Source organism: Panthera onca, chromosome B1 (genome assembly GCF_046562875.1).
Source record: "Panthera onca isolate mPanOnc1 chromosome B1, mPanOnc1 haplotype 2, whole genome shotgun sequence".
Lineage (NCBI taxonomy): Eukaryota > Metazoa > Chordata > Mammalia > Carnivora > Felidae > Panthera > Panthera onca.
In genome coordinates, this window is record NC_138342.1 from 150,367,939 (window position 1) to 150,393,396 (window position 25,458).

A 25,458-nucleotide genomic window follows, 5' to 3' on the forward strand; every position below is an offset into this window, starting at 1 on the left:
ACTTACCATGCTAGATTATTATATTCCACCTGAGAACGTGTCGCAATTTAGTGGTGAAAAGCAAGGGTGTGGAAGGAGACAAAACTGGAATTTAATCTCATCTTTGGGTTCACTTCACTGAGCCTCAGTTTCCTCCTTGTAAAATGAAGGCAATAACCCTTCATAAAACAGTTTTGAAGATTAAATAAAAGTGTGTGTATAGCACAGTGTCTCACAACTAGTAATTCCTCAATATATGCTAGTTTTTGGCCAGACAACCAGAATGTTCGATTTCGTTTGGCTGTGGAAAATGTGTCCAGGTTGATGAAAATGCGTAAGTGAATTTTCGAGCACTAGCTGGAGAGCCATCTTTATATACACATTGTAAAGTAAAAAATAGAAAATGATATCAGAATTGAAAGAACAGATTAAGTAAGCAATGTCTTTTTATTTTTTTGAAAAAAAAATTGCAACCCACAGTAAGAAACACATTTGACCTTGTGACCTAGTGTTCAATATAGACGTGCCACACTTGTAACCCAAATGAAAGTTTAATGGAGCAACACTCTTCTAAGTATGATATACTCTGATATTTTCTTTCTTTTTTCTTTTCTCTTCTCTTCCTCTCTGGTTAGAACAGACTAAGTTGATTTTGTATGCACTAATCGTGTGTAAACAGTAACTTGAAAAACACTGATTCAATGGAGAGTAAATTTATTTATTGCACAAATTTGTTTAGTACAGTATTGGTAATTAAGCATCATCTCCTCTTACTTGCATTTTATAATTTTTAATTATATTAATGAATGTTTGCCTCTAAAAGGGGAATGAAACTAACAATTGCTAAGTATGTACTGTGCCAGATAGTATCTATACTGTTTTGCACGTAACTCCTGTTTTGTTACACATATCTTGCAGTTATCCGCATGTTATAAAGAAACCAAGATTGCAAGAGATAGACTATCTTACCCAAGAATTTAAACCCATCGATTTTCCACTGTCTCTAAATGCAAGAAGCTGAATAACTTACAGTGACACATCTGTAAACTTTATCTCTGGGCTACTGTATTTTATATTCTTTCCATGATTAAATTGTGCACCCTCGATCGCTTAAGAGTCGAATTCGAATTTAAATTATAACACAAACATTTGGAAAAAAGATCACACGTTAGTTCCACTTTGTATGATCTTACTAAAGAGTAGCCCTCACCAAGAAATTTTCTGAAATGGTAGGATAATTAGGCTAATTTAGCATTTCACAACGAGTGAAACAGAATTTCCTGGCATGTGATGATTCTGTTCTATGATGGTAAATACAATAGTTTCATATTTTTTCCCATAAAAAATACTTTTGGAAGAGACAATACAGGAATCTGTATTCTCTTTTAGTTAGAAATAAACCAACTTTGATAGTACAATCATAAACCTAGAAGGATTTCAGTTTGATTCAGTGTTTGAAAGAATGACCAAACTCTAAGTTTATTTTTTCATAGTTCTTTTCTCTTCTACAGATTCTTCCCCACAATGGATTAACAACAGACATTTGAAGTTGTACTGTTTAAATATCTTTGAATTATTTTTGTTTAAAAATGTCAATGGGTACGATAGGAAAAGTACATTTTTTTCCCTGTAACTTCAAAACAACTGAACAGAACCTTTGGATTGAAACCAAGAATTGAATGCTTTAGCTTTAAGAAGATTTTCCTTTCTGAAAAATAATGAATGAGTCTCTTTGCAAGTTTAACTATTTCAGGTTTCAATTCTCTGATTTCCAGTATTCTGCTATGTTTGAAAATGTAATGCTTCATGAATAAGCAAGCATTTTTTTTTCTTTTTCAGTTTTCTCTCAAATTTTAAGGCATGGAAGCTTCAGATATATATCAAACCTCTCTACAGATGAGTTGCATAATGTTTTTAAATATGTAGAAAGAAGGATTTAGTCTTCTACTTGCTCTCTGTGGGAAATGAGAAGAGCTTCATCGTTGTGATATTGTTAGAGGCGCACAACACTGTTTAGTAATTTTCATTTTAGTGGACTACAGAAAATGTGTGCAGACCGTGAGATACCCTGGAGACAGATGAAGATCCATAGTTTCTGAGACTTTGTGTTAGGACCGTCGATTCCTGAGTTCTGCTTGTAGACACAGCCAGACATGCAAAGCAGGCAGGTCACCATGGGCCTTCCGTTTTAGGAATCAGAACACACAAAGGCATCTGGTGAGCTCTGCTCTGACTTCCAGGATGCCAGGGCTTTCTAAAGCCATCAAAGCTAACACTTGCCACCTACTTAAAGTGCACACATTCCTTGGCTCACCGTGTCCCAGGGGAAACCTTCTTGAATCTTCTTTTGTGGGGAAGACTAGCCAGTGGAAAATATGAAATTTGCAAAGGCAGATTTAAATGGTAATGACTTTATGAAATTGTTCTTAACATTTTTAAATGTATACTGGTTCATTTTTTTTTTTTCGAGAACACAATACATCCTTTTTGAGTTTCCATTCAAAGCCTGCTGTATCTATAAGGCAAATGCACTCCTTCTCCATGAAGGAAATTTGTGGAGATAAGATGAATGGTAATTATCACGAAGAGTTAAAACGGTGACTCAGTAGATAGGTGAAGGTTATCAGAAGGAAAATATGGAATGATAGATTAGCAAACTTGTTGATGGACTCACTTTGCTTTCTTATTTTCTGAAGTGCTCTTTGCAACTCTCTGATAAAACCAAATTTGTGACCAAGTGCTGTAATACAAAACAATACATAATATTAACTTGGTGGGAAAGAAAATGCATTCTCCTGATTTGTTTTATGGTCTCCAAAGTGATTTTACTGAATATGTGTAATTTATAGGGCGAAGTGAAAAATAACATACTTATTCACTCTAAGAACGTATTATTTTTGTTGACCATAATGGAATATTTTATGATTACATAGAAAGAAAGGAGTAATGTGTTTAGAATTGTATTTCAGGATGATAAATCTGGCATTGTGTGTGCTAAGAAGAGAAAAACTGTGAGTAGAAAAAGTAGGTTCATTTCCAGTGATAAAGATTATGTTTTCAAAATCAGTATTCAATGTTAAATTTATTATAGTAAGACAGCCATATGGTAAAGAGACACCGGAGATAAGAAAAGGCATGAGAGTTTTAGTTAGAATTTGCTAACTACTGACCTTGGCGAGTCACTTTACCATGCGGAAATTTAGCTTTCTGAACTATCACATAAGAATTAAGTCGCCTGCAGCATCTTTTTAAGTTCTAGAACAAAAATCTGGCAGAAAAAAACACCATTTCACCAAAAACAAAGTCCCTGGGGAACTGAGATGAAATTCCCTTCTCTGCTTCCTAGCCCAAGACTCCACTCTACAGCCTGGAGGAGGCTCTGAAGCACCAACTTTGAGGTCGACCATCCTGCAAGGTGTAACCTGTCTCCTCAGCTCTGCGTCTTTACTCCCTCTCCCTGAACTCTGTGCTTTGGCCATTCTGTAGTGCTGAGTATTCCATGAAAACATCACATCCTCTTCTTTCTCTGGGTCATTTTCCCTTTCTACACCAATCTTCTCTATATTTCTGCCATAGCTACCATCTCCATTCTTGGATACTTTGTTTTTTTGTCATTCATTCTCAACTTAATCCAGTGAAAGTGCTATAAGTCACCTGGCATTCGAGTACCGAGGTTCAAATTCTCAGCCCATTACTTTGGGGGACTTCGGGGAAGCTACTAAATCTGTATTTTCCTCTTTAAATGTAAGGGCCCATCCTTTATGGTTGCTATGGGGTTTAAATGACATATTACATGTATACCTGCCACATACTAAGCCCTCTTGGAGTGTTTACCGATATTATGAACCTCACAGCTGTCAATGTTTACCTGTGGAATCGCCTTATTTAGTTGGCTTGTCTGCATACACCCACTACTGTTTCCACATCCCACTTAGACCATGTAGACCTTGAGAATGGCAACTAGGTCTTGTTCACTGCTGGGTCCTCAATGCCTAAAATATAGCCTGTCTTGTGGTGGAGGCCAAACAAATTTTGAATGAATGCATGGTTATTCCATCTTACAGACTAATAGGCGGAAGGCTCAGACAGCAATTCTAATTCAGAAATCTAATCTGTAAACAACTAGAATGGTTTAGAAATTAATGTTTTAGCACCTAGAACGTTTGGCATGCCAACAACTCATTTGAAAAAAATATTCTTTTGAATATTTTGGTCTTTTTAGGAAACTAAGCAGGTTTGACTTCTCTCCCTAGGGAATACTGCTCTTTGATGATTTGTTCTTTGGAGATGAAAATCCATGCAGCTCCACATTTTTTTATTCTATTTAATTTATTTTTTAAATTTACATCCAAGTTAGTTAGAGTTAGTTACAGTTAGTTATAGTTATAGTTAGTTATAGTTATAGTTATAGTGCAACAATGATTTCAGGAGTAGATTTCCTTAGTGCCCGTTACCCATTTAGCCCATCCCCCCTCCCACAACCCCTCCAGTAATCCTCAGTTTGTTCTTCGTATTTAAGAGTCTCTTACGTTTTGTCCCCCTTCTTGTTTTTATTTTATTTTTGCTTCCCTTCCCTTGTGTTCATCTGTTCTGTGTCTTAAAGTCTTCATATGAGTGAAGTCATATGATTTTTGTCTTTCTCTGACTGACTAATTTCAGTTAGCATAATACCCTCTAGTTCCAGCCATGTAGTTGCAAACGGCAAGATTTCACTCTTTTTGATTGCTGAGTAATACTCCATTGTGTACATATGCCACATCTTCTTTATCCATTCATCCATCGATGGACATTTGGGCTCTTTCCATACTTTGGCAATTGTTGATAGTGCTGCTATAAACACTGGAGTGCATGTTTCCCTTCGAAACAGCACACCTGTATCCCTTGGATAAATATCTAGTAGTGCAATTGCTGGGTCGTAGGGTAGTTCTATTTTTAATTTTTTGAGGAACCTCCATACTGTTTTCCAGAGTGGCTGCACCAGTTTGCATTCCCACCAGCAGTGCAAAAGAGATCCTCTTTCTCCGCATCCTCCCCAACATCTGCTCTTGCCTGAGTTGTTAATGTTAGCCATTCTGACAGGTGTGAGGTGATATCTCATTGTGGTTTTGATTTGTATTTCCCTGATGGTGAGTGACGTTGAGCATTTTTTCATGTGTCTGTTGGCCATCTGGATGTCTTCCTTGGAGAAGTGTCTATTCATGTCTTTTGCCCATTTCTTCACTGGATTATTTGTTTTTTCGGTGTTGAGTTTGATAAGTTCTTTATAGATTTTGAATACTAACCCTTTATCTGATATGTCATTTGCAAATATCTTCTCCTATTCTGTTGGCTGCCTTTTAGTTTTGCTGATTGTTTCCTTCACTATGCAGAAGCTTTTTATTTTGATGAGGTCCCAATAGTTCATTTTCGCTTTTGTTTCCCTTGCCTCTGGAGATGTGTTGAGTAAGAAGTTGCTGTGGCCAAGGTCAAAGACGTTTTTGCCTGCTTTGTCCTCGAGGATTTTTTTATGGCTTCCTGTCTGACATTTAGGTCTCTCATCCATCTTGAGTTAATTTTCATGTATCTAAGAAAGTGTTCCAGGTTCATTTTTCTTCATGTTGCTGTCCAGTTTTCCCAGCACCACTTGTATGCAGCTCCATATTGATAGAGTAAGCTGACAATATGTCTAGGTCTTTCTATCTTTGGATCTTGTTGATGAAAGTAACATAAACTAACAGATTTTCATTTGGCCAAAGTAGCCAAGAAAACATTCTGTTACCTATTTTCTAAAATCTAACAAATAATTCAAGAAGGACAATCTGGAGGGGCACCTGGGTGGCTCAGTCAATTGAGTGTCTGACTTCGGCTCAGGTCATGATCTCACAGCTCATGAGTTCGAGCCCCACGTTGGGCTCTGTGCTGACAGCTCAGAGCCTAAAGCCTGCTTTGGATTCTGTGTCTCCCTCTCTCTCTGCGCCTAACCCACTCGCAATCTGTCTCTGTCTCTCTCAAAAATAAATAAACATTAAAAAAATTAAAAAAAAGAAGGACAACCTGGAAGGATCCAAGAGACAATCTGTGTTAAATTCCATAATGAAACATGTTTTATTTCTATTACAAAAATGACAAAACCTCGTACAGATTCATGTCAAGGCCACCAAGGTTTCCAATGGAATATAATCATTCTCATTTTATGGAAGAAGAAATAAGAGAGAGAAGAAAAAGAAGTGATTTGTTTGGTTATTAGGAGTTTAAACCCAGGTTTTTTGCCTACCATTATTCTCTCCAGAATATAAACTATTCCCTGAACTTTCTCTACTCATGCATTGCCCACCAGGTTAATGTTATCACATCCCCTTGGTCATGTGAGTATCTGGAGCCATTCTCACCCCTTCATCTACCCTCTATTCTCCATCTTCTTCTGGACCCTTCTGTTGGTCACCAGGTGTTTTGTTCTTAAAGAATCCCCCTCTTCAACTCAAGTGCCACTACTAAACAGTAGCAACTCAGGGGCCACTTATGGATGAGTGTTACTGAAGTTAGGACAAATCTGTAGTAAGTTCATTTCCCCTAAGATGTCAGTCTTAAAGGACAACACTCAACTGGATGCCTAGGCTCAACTGGATGTATGTGGCCATGACTTTGTAAGTAGACATTCTGCATTATGTGTCTAAACAACAAAACAATTTAACAACAAAAAACAACAAAAAAATTTACTGTGAAGATAAAGCATTCTTAAAATATGAGACAAAACAGTATCAGGGAAAAGGAAAATATGTAAGTATAGAATTTGTTTTTTAAAATTATGAGTATTCGAGTGTTTTTTTCAAATGAATCATTGACTCTATACAATATATGAATATCATTTTATAATTAAAAACAATGTTTATATTTTCTGACTATAGAGTCATTTAAAAATAGAAGTTACCAATACCTACCCTGATTCTTTAAATGAGGATTCGCTTGCATCAATAATTGTGGCTTTGTAGATCATCTTGGGGTTCTTTCTATGATTTAGTCAGTGATACTGAACAGGCTCTAAAGCAAGAAAAGAAGGGAAACTGTATAAAGTAAATAAACTTAACAGGCAGAAGATACATGTACCCAGAGAGTTCAACAATTTAGAGGATTTGCCTGACTTTTTTTAAGTCCCAAAGTAATCTGTGTTGATTATAACAGGAAACTAGTCTTCCAAATTAAAAAATGTACATGTGTGTGGTCAAAACCCTCTTTAAAGAATGCATTGAAAAATGTAAAAGGCTTGTTTAAGAAATCGGGATTCCAATATTCTCTCTTTGTTAAGTCTCTGAAAATATTTAAGTCAATCATACATGTGCACAGTTCTTACAAAAGGGTGTATGTGTAATACACTGACGAAACAACACTGTTTTGTACATAGCAAAATTGTGTTCATGCTCACCATGGATGAAATGTGCTCACAATTTTTATTTTGGATCTCACTGATGAAGATAACATAACTTAGTAACCAGTGTTTCATTTGGTCAAAGTGTTGGAGAAAATAATCTATTGTCCATTGTCTAAATGCTGACAAAGTCAAAGCATAGTTAAAAGACCTCAATGCGACAATGCTATCATTTCCCTGGTCAACATTTTAGTGACGCTAAGTGTCTGTGACAGCTTACAGGTGATCCAAAAGCAATCCCTGTTACCGTGAGGTCTGAGTTCTAAATTTATAATAACTTTTAGCTGAATGTAGCAAACTAAATTCTGTGTGTGTGTGTGGGGGGGGTGGGGGTGGGGCTGGGATGGAATGGGGGATGGGTGCTGTGGTAAGAGAGGGAAAAGGGAGAAAAAGAATGCAAACTGGGAACTAGTTAATTAAAATAATAATGATGTCAGTCTTTTTATGTTGGAAATATGTGCTCCATCGTGCTCAAATAATGGGGAGTGCAGATTTCCTGATAAGACTGAGGGACTGTAGTTGGCGTTAGATGAATGCTTACCATGTGTGACCAAGTGGGAGGAAACTAGGGTGAGGCAGGGAAGGAGAGAAATAACTCACTTGGCGTCTGGCATGGTGGTGTTGAATCTCTTTTGCAATGGTTTGTGTGTTACGTATGGGTTATGGGAGTTTGCTCTTTCTTTGTGCCTGTTGCAGAGAAATGCCTTTTGGCTCAGATTAAGTTGTGATCACTTCACTTTGGCACCTCTTCAGTGGTGTCAGCATTTACAGTTTATTCCCAGCCACGGCTGCAGTAAAGTCTTCTGAGTCTCAAAACTAGGGAATGCAGACCCAGGTTGCACTGTGGCATTTCGGAAACTTGCCAAACTCCCTAAGGTAATGACAGCGAAGTCATAAGGCCGCACTTGACTCTCTACCCATGACCCAGTTTATTACACTGTCAATGGCAGCTCTTGCTAGTTAATTGGGTTTGTTACAGCAAAAAGGGAATCAGGAAGATAGAACAGGCCAAATACTTCCACCAACATTTTGTAGGGTATTTAAACTGGAGGGAGGAGTTCTTGGCTTTTCCCCAGACACTAAAGAGAAAGGAGACAGACAGTTGAGGTAGAAAGTCTCATACACTATGCAGAATATTATGATTAAAATCTCCTAAGTAAACTGTGCTGCTGGGTATCCTTTATATTTTGTCCTTTTGAAATCCCAAATGTTTTTGAAATTTGAAAACTCAAACTACTGGCCTACGAAACCCGAGAGAACCAGCAGACCAGAAAAGGAAACCTGGCATAATAAGAATAAACAATGATTCTGTTGAAGATGGATGTGAATTGTCAAAAGAGAGGTACAATGCAGACAAATTTCAATCTCTCCAGGCCTTTTCCAATTCTTCTGCTTGTCTTTTTATTTATTTTTTTTCCCTCTGACAGCTCCCTAGAGTTTTCTGATGTCTTTCTTAAACAATTCAGGTAGCTATGATTCCTTTATTGGTAGTTCTTAATGCCCTCCAACGTGTCTTTGCATTCTTTGACTTCCTAAAGATTTCCTTATACCTTTATGTGTGATAATAATTACATTTTTTAGAAACCTAAAAGTCCTAACTATATACCTGTAAATAACTTTTTTTTTGGTTTTGCTCTCCTTTGTTTTATTTATTTTTTCTTGTTTTTAAAGGAGGCAAAATGCTACAATACTATATTGCTGTTTCCTGGCATCACTTCCAAAGGCAGTAACTCAAAGACAGGTGGCGCTGATGTCACCAGCTCTGTGACATCTGGGCTTCCATTTTATCATTTGCAAGATAGGAATATTCATATTGCATGGTTATGCAATGATTGCATCCTGTAATGCCCAATGCATATTAAGTCTTCAATAAATGCTAAAATATTGTTTTCTTGTAGAGAAGGTAGAAACTGAGACAAGTGATTTTTTAAAAAATCTACAGAATTCTCTACCCGAAGCTTTATTTGTCACCGATATAACTCTAAGACCAGATAAACATAATAGATCTGACTTAGGTCTCTCCATCAGGCCATACCCAATAACTCAGAATTCCTCAGCTTTGACCATTTCTCATGTTGCACTGACAGTTCACATTGTAGTCTTGTATCTAGAGGTGAAAGATATCAATTCATAAATAAAAATAACATCTTTATTATCCTTACTGCCTATTCACACTGTGTGCTGTTTTGTTTTGTTTTGTTTTGTTTTGTTTTTTGGTTTCCCTTGAGGAAATACCTCTCCAGCCAAAATGTGTCTCTTCTATAAAGTCCAGACCTCAGTAATATTCTTTTTAAAAGATTTTTTTCATTCAGTAAATACATGTTAATCTCTTCATTTATAGCCTACCATGTAAAGTTATTTGCAGTACTGGATTATTTCATCTTTTACATTATTCTCTAATCACTTTATTTTTTTTTTAAGTTTACTTACTTATTTTGAGAGAGAGAGAGTGTGTGTGAGTGGAAGAGGAGCAGAGAGAGAGAGAGAGAGAGAGAGAGAGAGAGAGAGAATGTCAAGCAGGCTCCACAGTGTCATCACAGAGCCTGAGCCAGGGCTCAAACCCACAAGCCATGAGATCATGATCTGAGCCAAAATCAAGAGTCAGACGCTTAACCGACTGAGCCGCCCCCAATCACTTTATGTTTTTGAGTCTGACCTTATTTATTCTAAGACTTGAGTCAAGGGTTCTGATGAAAGTTTTCCCTAAAACTATAGGTTTACCGTGATGGTAACTGGTTGTTTTCCAGGCCTAAGATGGAGCACACAATCAGTATGAAAAGCATAAACATTGCATTACTAATTACTAAATACTACTAGAAACTAATTAAATACTAAATACTACTAAATACTAATTAGGCAGAACCAAACCACCACCATGATACCTTGGTTTTCTTGAAGCGGACAGGGCTCAAACCCCTTGGAGTTATTTTTAACCCAACTCTCTACTACAGTGGTCTCCAAAGTGGGGTGCACAAACCGATCCATTGGGGGTGCAATAAAATATTAGAATTTCTCCTCTTACTTTTTCTTTTATTTATCAAAAAGGAATAACTGAGCTCTACTACACTAAGTAAGTTAATTGTTACTGGTTCTTCCCTCAGCCCGCCATTGGTCCTGTATGTCAGATGACTGCACGTCATGCCCTCTACGTAAAGTAAGCTAAGGCAAGAGTGCTAGCTTACTGTGAGAAGGTGTTAGTAACAATACCTTTATTAGATCATTTGATCTAATTTGATCTCTGCATATTGCAACATGATACAGTTTGGGGGTGTTCCCGTTATGTGGTTATATGGCTATCACTAAAACACCCCCATCATAAAAACTAGAAGCTTAAAAATATTCTTCCTGGAAATTGTTGTTTAAAACAACATTATTAATGCAAGCCCAAGGGATCAAAAAGAAAATACCAGCCAGGACTTTTTTTTACTATTAAAGCTCTTTGTCAGCCACTAAACAGGGTAAAAACATTGACAGTCACATCCTATTTGTCAAATGGTCAGCCAAAAGAAAAATACCAAGAACGCTGGCTACATAAAATGAATTTACACCCACCACCTTTAACTTGAACCTTCCATTAAGTATATTGTGTAAAAAGATATTAACTAATGGTATTCTGAAGCCATCAGATTTAACTACTCACTTCAAAATATGGTTTCCCTTTTTTTAAAATTCTTTTTTTACATTTATTTATTTTCGAGAGACAGAGAGACACAGAGCACAGGTGGGTGAGGGGCAGAGAGAGGAGACAGAATCCGAAGCAGGTTCCAGGCTCTGAGCTGTCAGCACAGAGCCCACCGTGGGCCTTGAACTCACAAACTGTGAGATCCTGACCTGAGCTGAAGTCAGATGCTTAACGGACTGGGCCACCCAGGTGCCCCCAAACATGATTTCTTTTTTATTTCTCATTATCAAAGTATTTGTATTTTTTTTTATTTTCTAATGTATGGAATTAGCATGGTAGTACACATAAGTAATTTATAGAGAAATGAACAAAAATGATGGGTACACACAAAAAATATCCTTACAGAGAGGTGTGAAAGATCAAACTGTAGACACTAGTGCTCCTCTAGAATGGAAATGCCTTACTAGACTGTAAGACTCTTGAGGGCAAGTGTTATAAATTAACCTGGAGTCTCTTCAAGGAGTGAATGAACAGGGGAGTGGATGAATGAGTAGAGACTTCAATGACTCACATTTCTTGACTTTGGGGCACTTCGGCATCTTCCAGTGTTTAAGGAAGCAAATGCTTTATTATTTATTTATTTATTTATTTATTTATTTATTTATTTATTTATTTATGGGGTAGAGAGGCCGAAGGAGAGAGAGAATGTTACGCAGGTTTCACACTCAGAGCAGAACCCAAATTGAGGCTCGATCCTACGATCATTGGATCATGACCTGACCCGAAATCAAGAGTCAGATGCTCAACCCACTGAGCCTCCCAGGCACCCTGAGGCAGCATTTACTATAAAGAATATAAACCCTGAGGGGTGCCTGGGTGGCTCAGTCAGTTGAGCGGCCGACTTCAGCTCGGGTCATGATCTCACAGATTGTGGGTTCGAGCCCTGCATCAGGCTCTGCACTGACAACTCAGAGCCTGGAGCCTGCTTCGAATTCTCTGTCTCCCTCTCTCTCTGCCCCTCCTTTGTTCGCATTCTTTCTCTCTCTCAAAAAAAAATTAATAAACATTAAAAAACTTAAAAAAATAAAAGAATGCAAACCCTGAGTTTACTCCACTCTGAAATTGTAGCAACAGCAGACTGACAAAAATAATGATGTTAGTTCTGACCTCATCAGATCATGAAAAGATAGTATCCTCTTTTTCGATAAAAATTTATCTCTATCTGTATGTTATGTTGCTTTTTTGTCTGATTGAAATGATATATCTATGAAAATATACATTTTCTTTGTTTTTAGAATTATCTCTACATCTATGGTTACTTCTAGACTTCAATATTTTGCCTATTTTCCAAGACTTACTATTCTTCTTTGATTAACCACACTCTACAAAGAGACACATGTATGCTAATTTATGACCAAACTTCCATGATATTGGAATTATGGGCTCATTATTCAATTCCACATTTATTCAATTCCACCTATTCTGAGCTCTAGATGGTGATGCTTGTGAGATGTGAAAACAAGTTCTTATCTTCAGGGACTAAAGTAGTGACTTTATGTTTGCAAGCTTTAAATTATGTATATGCGTGTGTATACATGCAAATGCACATATACATACTTTTTATTTGGTATGAGGTTTCTCATTGAAGCCAGATGTAAAATACAATCGGAACCTAGGTTTATAATCCTAGAGGCGCCTTTCCAAAACGTAAGACGCATTTTTCTCTTAAAAATATGATATAGATATGAGTAGAAAGATGAAGGCTTAGAGAAGTGTGATCCCATCGTGCGTTTCTTCCAGAAGGAGAACCCATCTCGTAATGGCCGGAACAAAGGCATGAGATCAGCATGGTGTCTGAAGATGATGAGGAGACATGAGAGGAGTTGTGGAGCTGATCTCACCCCAGGGTCCCAGTGTTGGACACAGGTTTACAAACGACCTCCTTTCTCTAGGTTGAGAAATTGTCCCCTGAATTAAGGAGCCAGGACACTTCCTAAGAAAAACTGCTATTACTAACGACATCTGAGCATTTTCTGGCAGTTCAATGTTTTTGCACCTTTGCCTTCACCCCACCTTCCACCCCCACTGTGTGTGTGTATTTGCATATATATATATATATATATATATATACACACACATATATATGTATATATATGCACATATATATGTATATATATATGTGCATATATATGCGCATATATATGTATATATATGTATATATATATATGCATATATATGTGTGTATATATATATATATATATATGAGCACTATCCTGCTTTAGTGGCCTCAATGCCTCCATTGTGGCTGCTTCTAGGCTTTTCTTTGTGGGCTCAAGAGAAGGCCATCTCCCAGATGCCATCTGCATGATTCGTGTTGAACGGGTCACACCCCGGTACCTGCTCTGCTCTTCAGTGGTATCACGGCACTGATCTACTGGTGTGTGGAGAACACCTTTCAGCTCATTAACCATTACAGCTTCAGCTACTGGTTCTTTGTGGGGCTCTCGATCGTCGGTCAGCTGTACCTGTGCTGGAAGGAGCCTAATGGGCCTCGTCCCCTCAAGCTCAGTCTTTTCTTCCCCACTGTCTTCTGCCTGTGCACCATCTTCCCGGTGGCCGTACCGCTTTACAACGATACCACCAACTCCCTCATCGGCATTGGCATTGCCCTCTCGGGCTTGCCCTTTTCCTTCCTCATCAGCAGAGTGCCAGAACACAGGCGACTTCACTGTCTCCGAAGGATTGTGGCGTCCACCGCATGGTACCTCTCGGTCCTATGCACGTCAGTTGCTGCAGAGATGGATTTGGAAGATGGAGGAGAGATACCCAAGCAACGAGATCCCAAGTGTAACTAAACACCGTCTAGAATTCTAAGGTGCGGAAAGCGGGGGGCCTCTTGTCTCTTGCTGGCTGGAGCCAAGGAAGATGAAAAGGAAAGTACGCTTCTTCGCTGAAGCTGTTCAGACCAGACTTCTGGACGGGTGCATCTAATCTTTGAACTTGCTTTCTGAGAGATGAAAAGTAATTTATTTGTTTTGCTATGCACTGTTCCAGATTTCTTGTAAAAAAGAGACAGCATAGCAGACTGTGGTGGGGAGCATGTCAGGTGTGGGCTTGGCTGTACTAGTAGCACATTCCCGCGTGTGAAGATGTTCACTCACTTCTGGGTGTGCTTACCCACTCCTTTCCTTTAAAAGGGCCAATAGGTGGCTCAGTCGGTTAAGCGTCCGACTTCAGCTCAGGTCACGATCTCGCGGTCTGTGAGTTCGAGCCCCGCGTCTGGGCTGATGGCTCAGAGCCTGGAGCCTGCTTCCGATTCTGTGTCTCCCTCTCTCTCTGCCCCTCCCCCGTTCATGCTCTGTCTCTCTCTGTCTCAAAAATAAATAAATGTTAAGAAAAAAAATAAAAAATAAAATAAAAGGGCCAATAATGCTCCAAACTTCCTGTCTCCTTTAGAGAGACATGAAACTGTCACAGGTGCTAGAAAATAAAAGGGTTATGTTCTATACACACACACACACACACACACACACCTCCACAGAAGCATCTAGAACAACTGCTCTTCAATTCCTTCAATTCATAAAAGAACTAAGAGGTATTGATTCCTATATTAGACTGTGGCTTGTATGGAACATAGAGACATTCAATTTTCATTTAATTATTCATCTATTAATTAAGCAATGAATGTTGACCACCTAGTATGTCAGAAACTGCTTAATTGTCCCATAGTAACAAATCTACCCTTCTTCATGTTAGTAAACTCTGGACTTCTCACAGGACACAAGCCTCCCAGCTGGATCTTCTCTGTTGGCTAATGTGAGCAACATCTAGGTCACTTCCTTTGAAGAAGCTTCTTACCCTCCATCTTCTTTTTTTTTTTTTTTTTTTAAGTTTATTTATTTATTTTGAGAGGGGGAATGGGCAGTGAAAGAGGGAGAGAGAGAATCCCAAGCAGGCTCCACAGCTGCCAGTGCAGAACTCAGTGTGGGGCTCAAACCCATGAACTGTGAGATCATTACCTGAGCTGAAATCAAGAAGCTTAACCGATTGAGCCATCCAGGTGCCCCAAACACCTTTTTTCTCTCTATCCAGGTGTAGAAGTGTAGATGCAATTCCAGGGAGCTAGCTTCATTCAACCTTTTGGATGAGGGCAATACTGAGGCTAACAGGGCAACGGAGTAAAAGGAGCCTGAGAAATATGACCTTGTACTCCCCAAGAGTAATATGACCTTGTGGAACACAGATACCGACCTACCTGCCCTGGACAGCCAACTCCCAGTTAAGCCCGTTCCACAAAGGAGAAGAAACCTTCCACCTTGTTTGGGCAACTGTGCCTTTGGAAATCTCTTAGTCCGTTTCCTAATGAGTAGACCAACTTTGGAGATGATAGCATGGAAATTTGTTTAAATATTTAATAAAATATTTTCTTAGATATAAAATAATTCTGCCTTGTACCTTTACAGCATCATGCTTTATTCATACTTTCCTCCCCCACCCCCCCAACCCCTGCTCCTTGTAATACCTCTTATCCTTGGGCAGAAATTCTACTTTTCTGTTAGGGTTTGCTCAAATATTACCTACTTAGTAGTTCTTGTCAGTATTACCCCTCACCCTGAGCTTACCCTGTGGGTTCTATACTGTCCCATGAATGATCAATCTCTTCCTCTGTGCTTTCACAGCGTGTAGTTTTTGTCTAATATAATAACCATGCGTAAGTTTGCATACTCCACCACAGAGGCTTTAGAACAAACACCCGCATCTTACAAATTTTTCCATTCCCCTGACATCTAGAGCAATGTTTTCAATAATCGAACAAATGTTTACAGGGTATTCATTGAATATCAGCTTTATTCTTTGTGTACTTATCGGGCTAAAAGAGTACATGTTCCTCATAGCTCATCTGAAGAAAATATTCCTAGGTGCTCCTTTTCTATTTATCAAATGGAAAAGTAATTGTTATTTCAAAAATTGCAAGAGAAGCATATCTTCTTTTGCTCCGATTAGAGAGTACTAGCCTGCCTTGAAAGCACACGCCAGAAAAACTCACTGTTGTTAGCATAAGATAATGATGATTGTAATAACCCATTTAAAAGACATTTCAGCTGCTCCTGTTTTATTTTCCACATAACAGAGCTATGGGCTGTTTCAGTAGGATGTTTTCAGGACACGGTATATATTTTTATTTCCTTACATGCATCTTTCATCCTTTTACTGACATTTATTATTTTTATGCAATTATCCTAAAAGGAAAGCTGTGGCCAGGCAATGGGTTGTTGTCTGCCTCTGAAAAGACATTCATATCTCGTGGCTTCGCTTTCAAAGTTCTGGGATCAGGAACCCTCGGGCCCATTTTTAAGGAGGTTGTGGGTTAGTGAAGCTTCACTGGCTCCCAAAATGTCCCAAATGAGATTACGTGATGGGCAAGATCAATTTACTGGAAAGTACTTAAGCAATAAATCTGGAGCTTTTTGTCTCGTCACTGTTTCTTTCAAGCTTTGTGGCAGAAAATTAAGCCGCAAGAGCCTTGACAAATTGGATATTACTACATCTAATTGTGTATGTTTAAGCTTATCACAGTGAATCGCTGCATTGTAACCGACTAGTGTGCCAACAAGGCCTCTGTTTAATCAGCGCGGTGCCGTTTAACAGCGATTAATCACCCAACTAAAATGTCATATTAAGGTCACAGAAACTTGAAGGCTAAGAAGAGAGAACATTAAAGCCAGCCGATAAATAGAGGAAAAGAGCATGTGGTTGTGCCAAGGGAAGTCAAGGACTCCGGTTTGTCAGAAGCTGGTAGAACATCTACTGGGAGCACGGGCTTCACTTTCAACTCCGATCAGAAGCACTTTAGTTCCCTTGGTGGGGAAGGAAGTCATTCTGCCAGTTCTTTCGTGAACTTCTGTCTGTAAATAAGCAACTCCTGCCCACAGGATACTTGAAATTGGTGTCCCATTTTACAGGTGTATGTATCTCCACGAATACCACCTCGCGGTTTTTATGTGAATTAACTTTTTAATTTTTGTGGCTTCCTCCCTCCCCCCCCCCCCCCCGCCATTTCTTTTAAGAAGAAAGAGGGGCACCTGAGTGGCTCTGTGTGTTAAGCGTCTGACTTCGGCTCAGGTCACGATCTGGCAGTTCCTGGGTTCCAGCCCCGTGTCAGGCTCTGTGCTGACAGCTCACAGCCTGAAGCCTGCTTCGGATTCTGTGTCTCCCTGTCTTTCTGCCCTCCTCCCCTTGAGCTCTGTCTCTTTCTCAAAAATTAACATTTAAAAAAATAATAAAAACAAAAAAGAAGAAAGAGATCAGATTAGATACGGCACTCAAGACATGACGAAATAACATCGCCATTTTGCACACTTGCAAAATATCTACAAAAAGGAACAACCGGAACGATTTACTTTTCTTGTTGGCAAGGGCGTTTTTACTTCCTAGCAAACTGGCCAAAGCGAATGTTACAGGGCCAAAAGAAAATGACTAAAGATATGTTTTTATTCTTACTTTTTTTTAAGTTTATTTATTTATTTTGATGGAGAGAGAAAGCACGACTCAGGGAGAGTTAGAGAGAGAGGAGAGAGGAGGATCCCAAGCAGGCTCCGCACCAATAGTGAGGATGCACTTGGCTCGATGCAAGGGCTCGAACTTGCGAGCGGGGAGATTATGACCTGAGCCGAAGTCAGATGCTCAACTGACTGAGCCACAAAAAAGTGCCCCTTTGTCATTTTTATTTTTAATGCCTACAGGGGAATAACAGAAATGGGTAGTCTGACAAGTCCGTTTAAGCCCCTTCATGAGATAAAACTTGTCTGAAGTGGAAATAACTAGACCTAAGAGGATCTAGAACAGAGACTGCTTGCATGCAAGGACTCTGTCCCTCCAGGTTCGTTGTAAGCACTTTAACCATGCCTGGCCCTAATAAATATTGCTTGACTTATTGATTAAAACAAAGCTGTGGCAAATGGTAAATATATAAAAAAAAAAAGGCACACCTAATGTCTCTTTTCACGAAGGAGAACTAGGTAATTACTGTTAAACTCATAGACTCCGTGTAGAATTTTGAATTATTTTGTGACGTGATAAAACTGATTATAATGACCATTATTTAGACTTGGAATAAATAGCACAGAGACTGAGAACAAGAGCCACCTCAAATAGGAAGAATGGATTCGTTTTTCATATCCAACTGGTTTTTTCAGCAGGTGGGGTTTCCATGTTTTGAGCAAGGTCCACTGAGACTGTCCTCCAGTTTCTGGAGGGCTGTGTAGGCCAGTACGTTACCCACGAGGCCCATGTGGCTATTGAACACTTGAACGTGACTAGTCGAAATTGAGATGTGTTACAAGTGTCAAATACATACCAGATTTCAAAGACTTAGCATAAATAATAATGTAAACTATTTCACTAACGATTTTGTTTATGGGTTACATGTTGAAATGAGGCTATTTCGTGCTGAGTTAAATGAAATGTATTACTAAAATTAGTTTTGCCTGTTTCTTTGCACTCCTTTAAATGTGACTTCTAGGAAATTTAAAATTACATATCTGGCTCACATTATATTTCTATTGAACAGTACTGGTGGAAACCAATGAAGAGTCACCTTTGTTGGTATCGTCATTGACCTAGACCAGATGCGATCCAATAACCCAGGGGTAAAACACTTTCTGACCCATTCTAATTTACTAAACCAGGCTGTCTCCCGGAGCTTTTAGGTCTTAATCAAAGAGATAGAGTTGCTATAATACTGAATGGAAACTAAATCTAATAACATCAATAGTATACTTGACAATTTTAGGATTAGTTCCGGAAATACAGAAATTGGCATTATTCAACCTAAAGGAGAGAGTGACAAAACACAATTTAATAGGCACCTCTTAGGGACAAGCTAAAATGGCAGCATGGAGGTTGGAGGTTAACTTAAATGATTTCTTAAGAGTCAGAGTTGTTTAACACTTGAGACAGGTTGTGACTCTTCTTTTTCTGGAGGGCAATGATAATAAGGTAGGGTCTCCTCTGAAGTCCTAGATAAGTATAAGATTATAGAAGACAATTTAAGATAGTGACTCCAATATCAGCACTTCTGCAGATACCTGGAGTGTTTCTGAAAGTTGGTGACAAGACAGGACAAGATTACTAGCCCGTACAAACACCGTGAGCCTCTAATTAAAGCCATCTTTAATTTCTCTCTTTAGATATCAAGGAAATTCATTTCGAAGTGTATTATTTTGTGACACGTCATCATTCTCACGATAGCAGCATTTAAAATTTACCAAAATACTATATTTGAAACTTGACTGAAATCCCCTCAATATCTGAGACAGTGTATTGTATTACCTTTTCACAATTATATGCCCTCATGTGTATGTAACTATGTTGTATTTAGTATAATTATAAATCGGTACATACACTATAGGACATAGTAGCCATTCAAAAATATTTGACGAGGGCGCCTGCGTGGCTCAGTTGGTTAAGCATCTGACTCTTGATTTTGGCCCAGGTCATAATCTCACAGTTCGTGGGTTCGAGCCCTGCATTGGGCTCTGCAGTGACAGTGTGAAACCTGCTTGGGACCTCTCTTTCTCCCTCTCTCTCTGTTCCTCCCCTGCTTGTGTTCTCTTTCTCCTCTCAAAATAAATAAATAAACTTAAAAAAAATCAACACGAAAATACTTGATGAATGAATAGATATATTTTGAATAATAAAAAAAAAAATCAAATATATGTACTTCCACAGCTTAGGTAGAGAAAGCAATTAAAGTGTGCCAGAAATCTCCACCTCCCTAATTCTGGTCCAATACATTCATACAGCAAAATCTTAATAAGCAAATACTCCACTTAAATGTAATAGAGTTTGGATTTTTTGCCAGTGAGATGTAGCATTAGATCAGTTCTGTTTTAGTAAGCTAGCAATACTTTCTCTAAAAATACTGATGCTTTAGAATATTTTGCAAGATAAGTTCTTCTGGGGATGCCTGGGTAGCTTAGTGAGTTAAGCATCTGACCCTTGATTTTGGCTCAGGTCATGATCTCGTGGTTTATGAGATCGAGCCCCACAAGCCCCAGGTGAGGCTCTGGGCCATGACAACATGGATCCTGCTCAGGATTCTCTCTCTCCCTCTCTCTCTGCCCCTCCCCAGCTCATGTTCTCTCTCCCTCTCTCTCAAAATAAATAAATAAATAAACATTCAAATCTTAAAAACAAACAAACCAAAAAAACATAAGTTCTTCTGGTAGTATGCTATTAAGTTACTAAGTGAAGGAATAGTCACTACATATATCAATATGAGAAAACCAAATGGAAGTCCAAAGATCTAAAGAAATACATTCTACTTAAATACAAGTGCCTGGTAAAGTTAGTAAAGTTAAAAGCATGGCTTGTAACCTGTAAGGCATTACCCAAAATCTCATTATATCCAAAATAACTTCTTGAGTGGAAGCTTTTGGATGTTATTTTAAGACAACGTTTCTGGCCTCCATTTTTATAGTGTTTGTAAACTCGTATGCTGGAATCCTTGGTGAATCACAGGTTTATTTTTTTAATACACTTATGTCCATGCATCAATTTTTAAGTAGAAACATCTGAGTTTTCAGTGGCCAGGAGCCAATCTTGATTGGGGAAGGAGTGTTCACACAACGCATGGTATGATATCCAGGTGTGGACAAAATAATGGACACCCGGATGCATCTCAAGTGTCTGCCACATAAAGAAATTGATTAGTAGAGTTCATCACTTAAGGGAATGTATTTGGGCTATCCTTACTCTGTTACTGAGAAAAAGTAATTTTATTCTGATCTAAGATTCAAACAATAAAGCATCTATTGTTTCTTCTTAAACTATCAGCTTCACGTCCAGCATTTCTAACGATGCTGAAATTAGTTAACTTCGAGCCATTTACTCTACCTTTGGCTGGACATGTTCCTTTAATTTAAATGCCATCGCACAACTATTTGGCCTTTTATAAAGGTCACATATTTTTCTTCTAAGTAGAGTCGCTCTAGCTATGTCAGAAAAAAAGGGTATCCATTCTTCCCATTATATTCCCATTCTTCCCTTATATTCTCTGAGGGATCCTGATGAGGATCCTACAGTGAGCCACTCAAAGTCCTGTTACCTTTTTTTGGAGGGTGAGGGGGGAAGCTACGAGTGCCTGTATAAAAGATGACTTAACTACTCAGGTATCAGTAACTTACTTTGCCAGTCGGAATAGCGATACTGGATTAGGTCGTGAGGTTTATACCTGGAAAACTACGTCGCTCCTGTAAGCAAACCATATGAAAAAAACGAAACTATCACATCAATTTTAACATCTTTCCAAGAAGTTAGTGGAATTGATCCTCTAAGCATTAGGAAAACATACTTCAATTAGGATGCTACTTGGTAAAAAGAAAATATATTTTGGGAGGTGCACAGTGAAATTGCTAAAATGTCCTAAAAAATAAATAAATAAATTCCTGCTCTGTCCCAGCCCCCACCTTCCTTGGAATAAGTAGCTAATGCTCGGCCCAGGCCATTTAATTCTTAGTACTTTTATCAACATGAGAGGTCCCAGCCTAAAACAGGGAACTTGTTTTTTTTTTTTTTTCCTTTTTATTTGTTTTCTTTTCAAGCTATCGATGATATGCCCTATCAAATTGAGATGGATGGTGCTTCACTAACTGGCAGTTCAAGGAAGTCTTACCCTGCCTTGTTTACTTGAACACGTTTTAGACCAGCCATTCCGCTTCCAGCCGGCTCTGCCCCGCTGTCCAGAACTGAGGGGAAAAGCAGTCCATGGGCCCATAGGTTGCTGATAAACTAACCCCCCATTTGGCAAGCAAGGAAGCAGAATGATAAGGGCCCTGATTTATGTTTTATCTGTCACTACGTTTTCAGTCAAGTCGGGCAGCCAGCCTGAAATGACTCAGTTCTGTTATCACCTCAGATGCCACAGGTTTCTTAAGTGAGGCCGATTCTCTGGCGACTTTTAAAGAGAACTTCATTTCACCTCTTGGAGAAGGTTAGCGATGCTGCTTTAAGGCACTCGCATCCGGCTCAGGAAACTTCGAGGCTATAAACTAGTCTGTGGGGCTCCTCCACTCCAGGGCTAATTCTTAGCTGCCCATATCACCTACATATGAATGGGGTAATTCTTTTGGGAACACAAAACCGGTCTTGATAATCTTACTATGAGAAGGCTTTAAGTTAAAAAAATTTTTTTAAACGAAAAAATATGTGATAATATGAAAACTGCCTACATGTTTCTTTTTTTTTTTTTTCTATTGGTGTATTTATTTCTTAGAACACTTTTCCTAAAATGGAACAGTTGTCATATTCCAACAAGGTCCAAATAATACAATAATATAAATTTTCTGACAGGTGGAAGGAAAGTGTCTTAATAGATACCTTTTTCCAATTTACAGAAAAGCTTTATACAGGTTATTGGTATCTCTATTTCCTCCCTACAATCTGTTCTCCACAGAGCAAGCCTGAATAATCCTTTTTTTAAACAGATATAAGATTATGTTAATCCTCTGTTTAAAATCCTGCTATGATGCTCATTATATTCGGGACAAATTTCTAATTCCCTACCATCATTCCTCAGACCTTAAAGAACCGACTCTGGCCTATTTGCACAACCTCATCTTTTGTTTTGTTTGTTTTGTTTTTTCCAAATTTTTATTTAAATTCTAGTTACTTAACCTCCAGGGTAGTTTTGGTTTCCGCATATACCTTTCTATTCAAATTTACCTAAAAAGAAAACCTTCTACAAACGATTCAGAATAAAATACAGGCTGACTTCAGATAATGCAAAGTAACTTGAAGAAGATAATCTGTCTTCGGGGAGAGAAAGAGTGTCAGTGGATACAATTAGAAAGCAAAAAACTCCTGTTTACTCCGTGATGGATGCTGTGGTATGGCAATGGGGGTCAATGGGAGATTAGCCTACATAAAAGCAAGGGAGCGTGTCTTTATCTAGTCTACTAACACCAATCAGTAAATGAAAGCCCTCCGTACCTTTCCCCAACCTGTTTCAAGTTGTTTCCCCTTACGTTGAAATTGGCTTGTCGTTTTACAAGGATGGATGGGTATTATTTTTAAGCTTTTATTTTACAATGAAAGAATGTGAGTGTTTCACCAGTGAAATTTTCCCATGGAGACGGGAATAGCAATGAATCATAAACAGTGTAAACACTCCCAAGCTCCTTCCATACATAAGGTTATATCCTAATATCTTCTCTCCCAGTCATGTTTTCTTTCCAAACATTACATGAGGAGAAGTGGGGAAGAAGGCCATTGGAAGCTATCTTTTGAAAACAGTGGTAGTCTATCTCCTGTATTCTCAATAGTATAATCTTTTTGGTATCTGCCATGGGCTCAAAGAAAATGACTATGTATTTCCCCTGAGGAATATTGTTCGGTGATGCCCCTCCCCTCCTCTTCCATCAGGATGAAATCTAAACTTAGCGTGCAAACTAGACCTGCCACTGTTTGCCTATCTGGCCTCATCCATTGCCACTTTCCACACACACTTTTCACACAGGTCACACTAAAGTACCTGCAGTTCCCTGAATATTCCATGTGCTTACCCTTTATTGAATTTACTCCTATGAGAACAACAGTTCTGAAAGATAGCAGTTTTGATCACTACTGTCTCCCCCAATGCTAAACCTCTTTCTAAAACTTACTTAGTGTCAAATAACTAGTTGTTAACTGAATCATGTGTACATGCCAGGCCCCTTAGTCTGGAAAACCCCTCTCCTTTTTTCCTCTGACTGAATTTTACTTACATTTCAAAATGTGGGTCACGTCAGGGAAGTCCTCTATCTCCCATCTTCAGATCAAGGAAATACATCACTTTCGCGGCCTCTTATTGCACCACTGCACCCTTTCCACGTTTTCTACACCGTATTTTGATAGTTTGTATCCACTAGCAGGCAGGGGACTCTTCAGGGTGCAGAGAACTTGTTTTCCAGTTCTGTGTGCCTTGTGGCTGCTTGAGTATATGATGAGTTCAATTAGTGCCCAAGTCCTCTCCATGCCCAAAGGCCCGGATGATGCGTTCCCTAATTAACCTTCCAAATGTCTTCGACTTCTCCCCGCTTTCCCTCGCTCTAATCCAGCCACGAGGCTTCCTTGCTGTTCTTCCACACACAATGCAAGCCTTAATGCTTCCACGCTCCGTATCTTCTGCCTGGATTGTCCATCCTTCAGATATCACCCTAAGACTGCCTCACTATTCTTACTCAAATGGTCGCCTGCTCGTGAGGTCTCATCTGCTCTCCCCACCTAAACCTGCAATCCTTCCTTACCCATTCCTGACCCCCTCTACCCTTATTACCTTCTAACGTGCAATGGGGATATAGTGGTTTGTAGGGTCATTGTCTGTGATGTGTCTCCCACTTGAACAAATTTCAAAAGTAAGCTTCTCAAAAGCAAGGATCTTTGTTTTATCCATTGAAGTAGCTTACACCCTTACAAGGAGCACAGTAGGCAATCAATAAATACTTGTTGAATAAATAAATGCTGATTATATACATATACATCTATGTATGTATATATATACACATAATTTATAATTACTCTTTTAATCTATATCTATATACAATCCATTACATAGTTGAATAACACTATTGTCTACCTTAACACATGTCCTTTCTTTCCCTTAATGAAAGTTATAAAGAGGTTTTCACTGTATCTTTTGAAGGCCAATATACAACCTAATGGAAGTCACAGTCTAGTTCTTAGTGTGACATTTAAATTTTCCCTTTTAACCAAATGACCTGCCTTTATAAAGAATACTTTCTTTGGCTCGAACTTTTCACAAGCTTGCAATCTTGCCTCATAAGCCACAGTTTTCAGCTCCTATTTAAAATCACGGTTGATTTTAAATTGGTCTTCTCCACTTTTGATGACTTCAATAAAAATCATGTTGTAGGCTTTTAAATTCCTCAGTGTATTTACAGAACGTGTCGGTCGACTGAGAAAAAGATGCCAGAACTGGTGTTCCTGAGCCTTGGCTTCTGAAACTTTCTCTCGTTGTGCAATTGACCATGAAAGAGTTCATATTCCCTATAAAAATATTTTCACTTTATTTATTCACCCACTGTTTGACCACGAATATATATCTATTTTTAACCACTAACAAGCACAACATGAAAATATTTATCTTTCCTTTCTCATCACCACGTTGGCACTTCACCACTGGCACTGGGCATGGAAAAGAGAAATCACTGGAAGTCCTGGGTACATTCTGCCGTTCTCTGCATAGTCTTGTCATTAGAGAACAGGGAGATCAAAATTTTGCTGAAACACGGCCATTTGACGCTTCTCTTGAGTTTACGTATGGCTGATTACACGTCAGATGTAGGAAATAAGGTCATCATTTCGCTCTTGTTGTTTTTGATTTCCCCTTCTCTTTATGTCTGGCCATGCCTTTCCTATTTTATTTCTTCCTTTCAACTTTTTTGCAGGGTTACTT

The 25,458-nt window shown here is 38.7% G+C and overlaps 1 long non-coding RNA gene across 1 annotated transcript; it reads right to left on the reverse strand.

Moving 5' to 3' along the window:
* Window positions 1-750: 750 nt before the first annotated feature.
* Window positions 751-14,314, reverse strand: LOC132693222 (uncharacterized). The gene is made up of 3 exons (XR_009616664.3): window positions 13,529-14,314; window positions 6,897-6,996; window positions 751-2,719 (listed from the first exon to the last, which is right to left on the reverse strand). It is a non-coding gene; the product is annotated as an uncharacterized LOC132693222 (long non-coding RNA).
* Window positions 14,315-25,458: the final 11,144 nt, after the last annotated feature.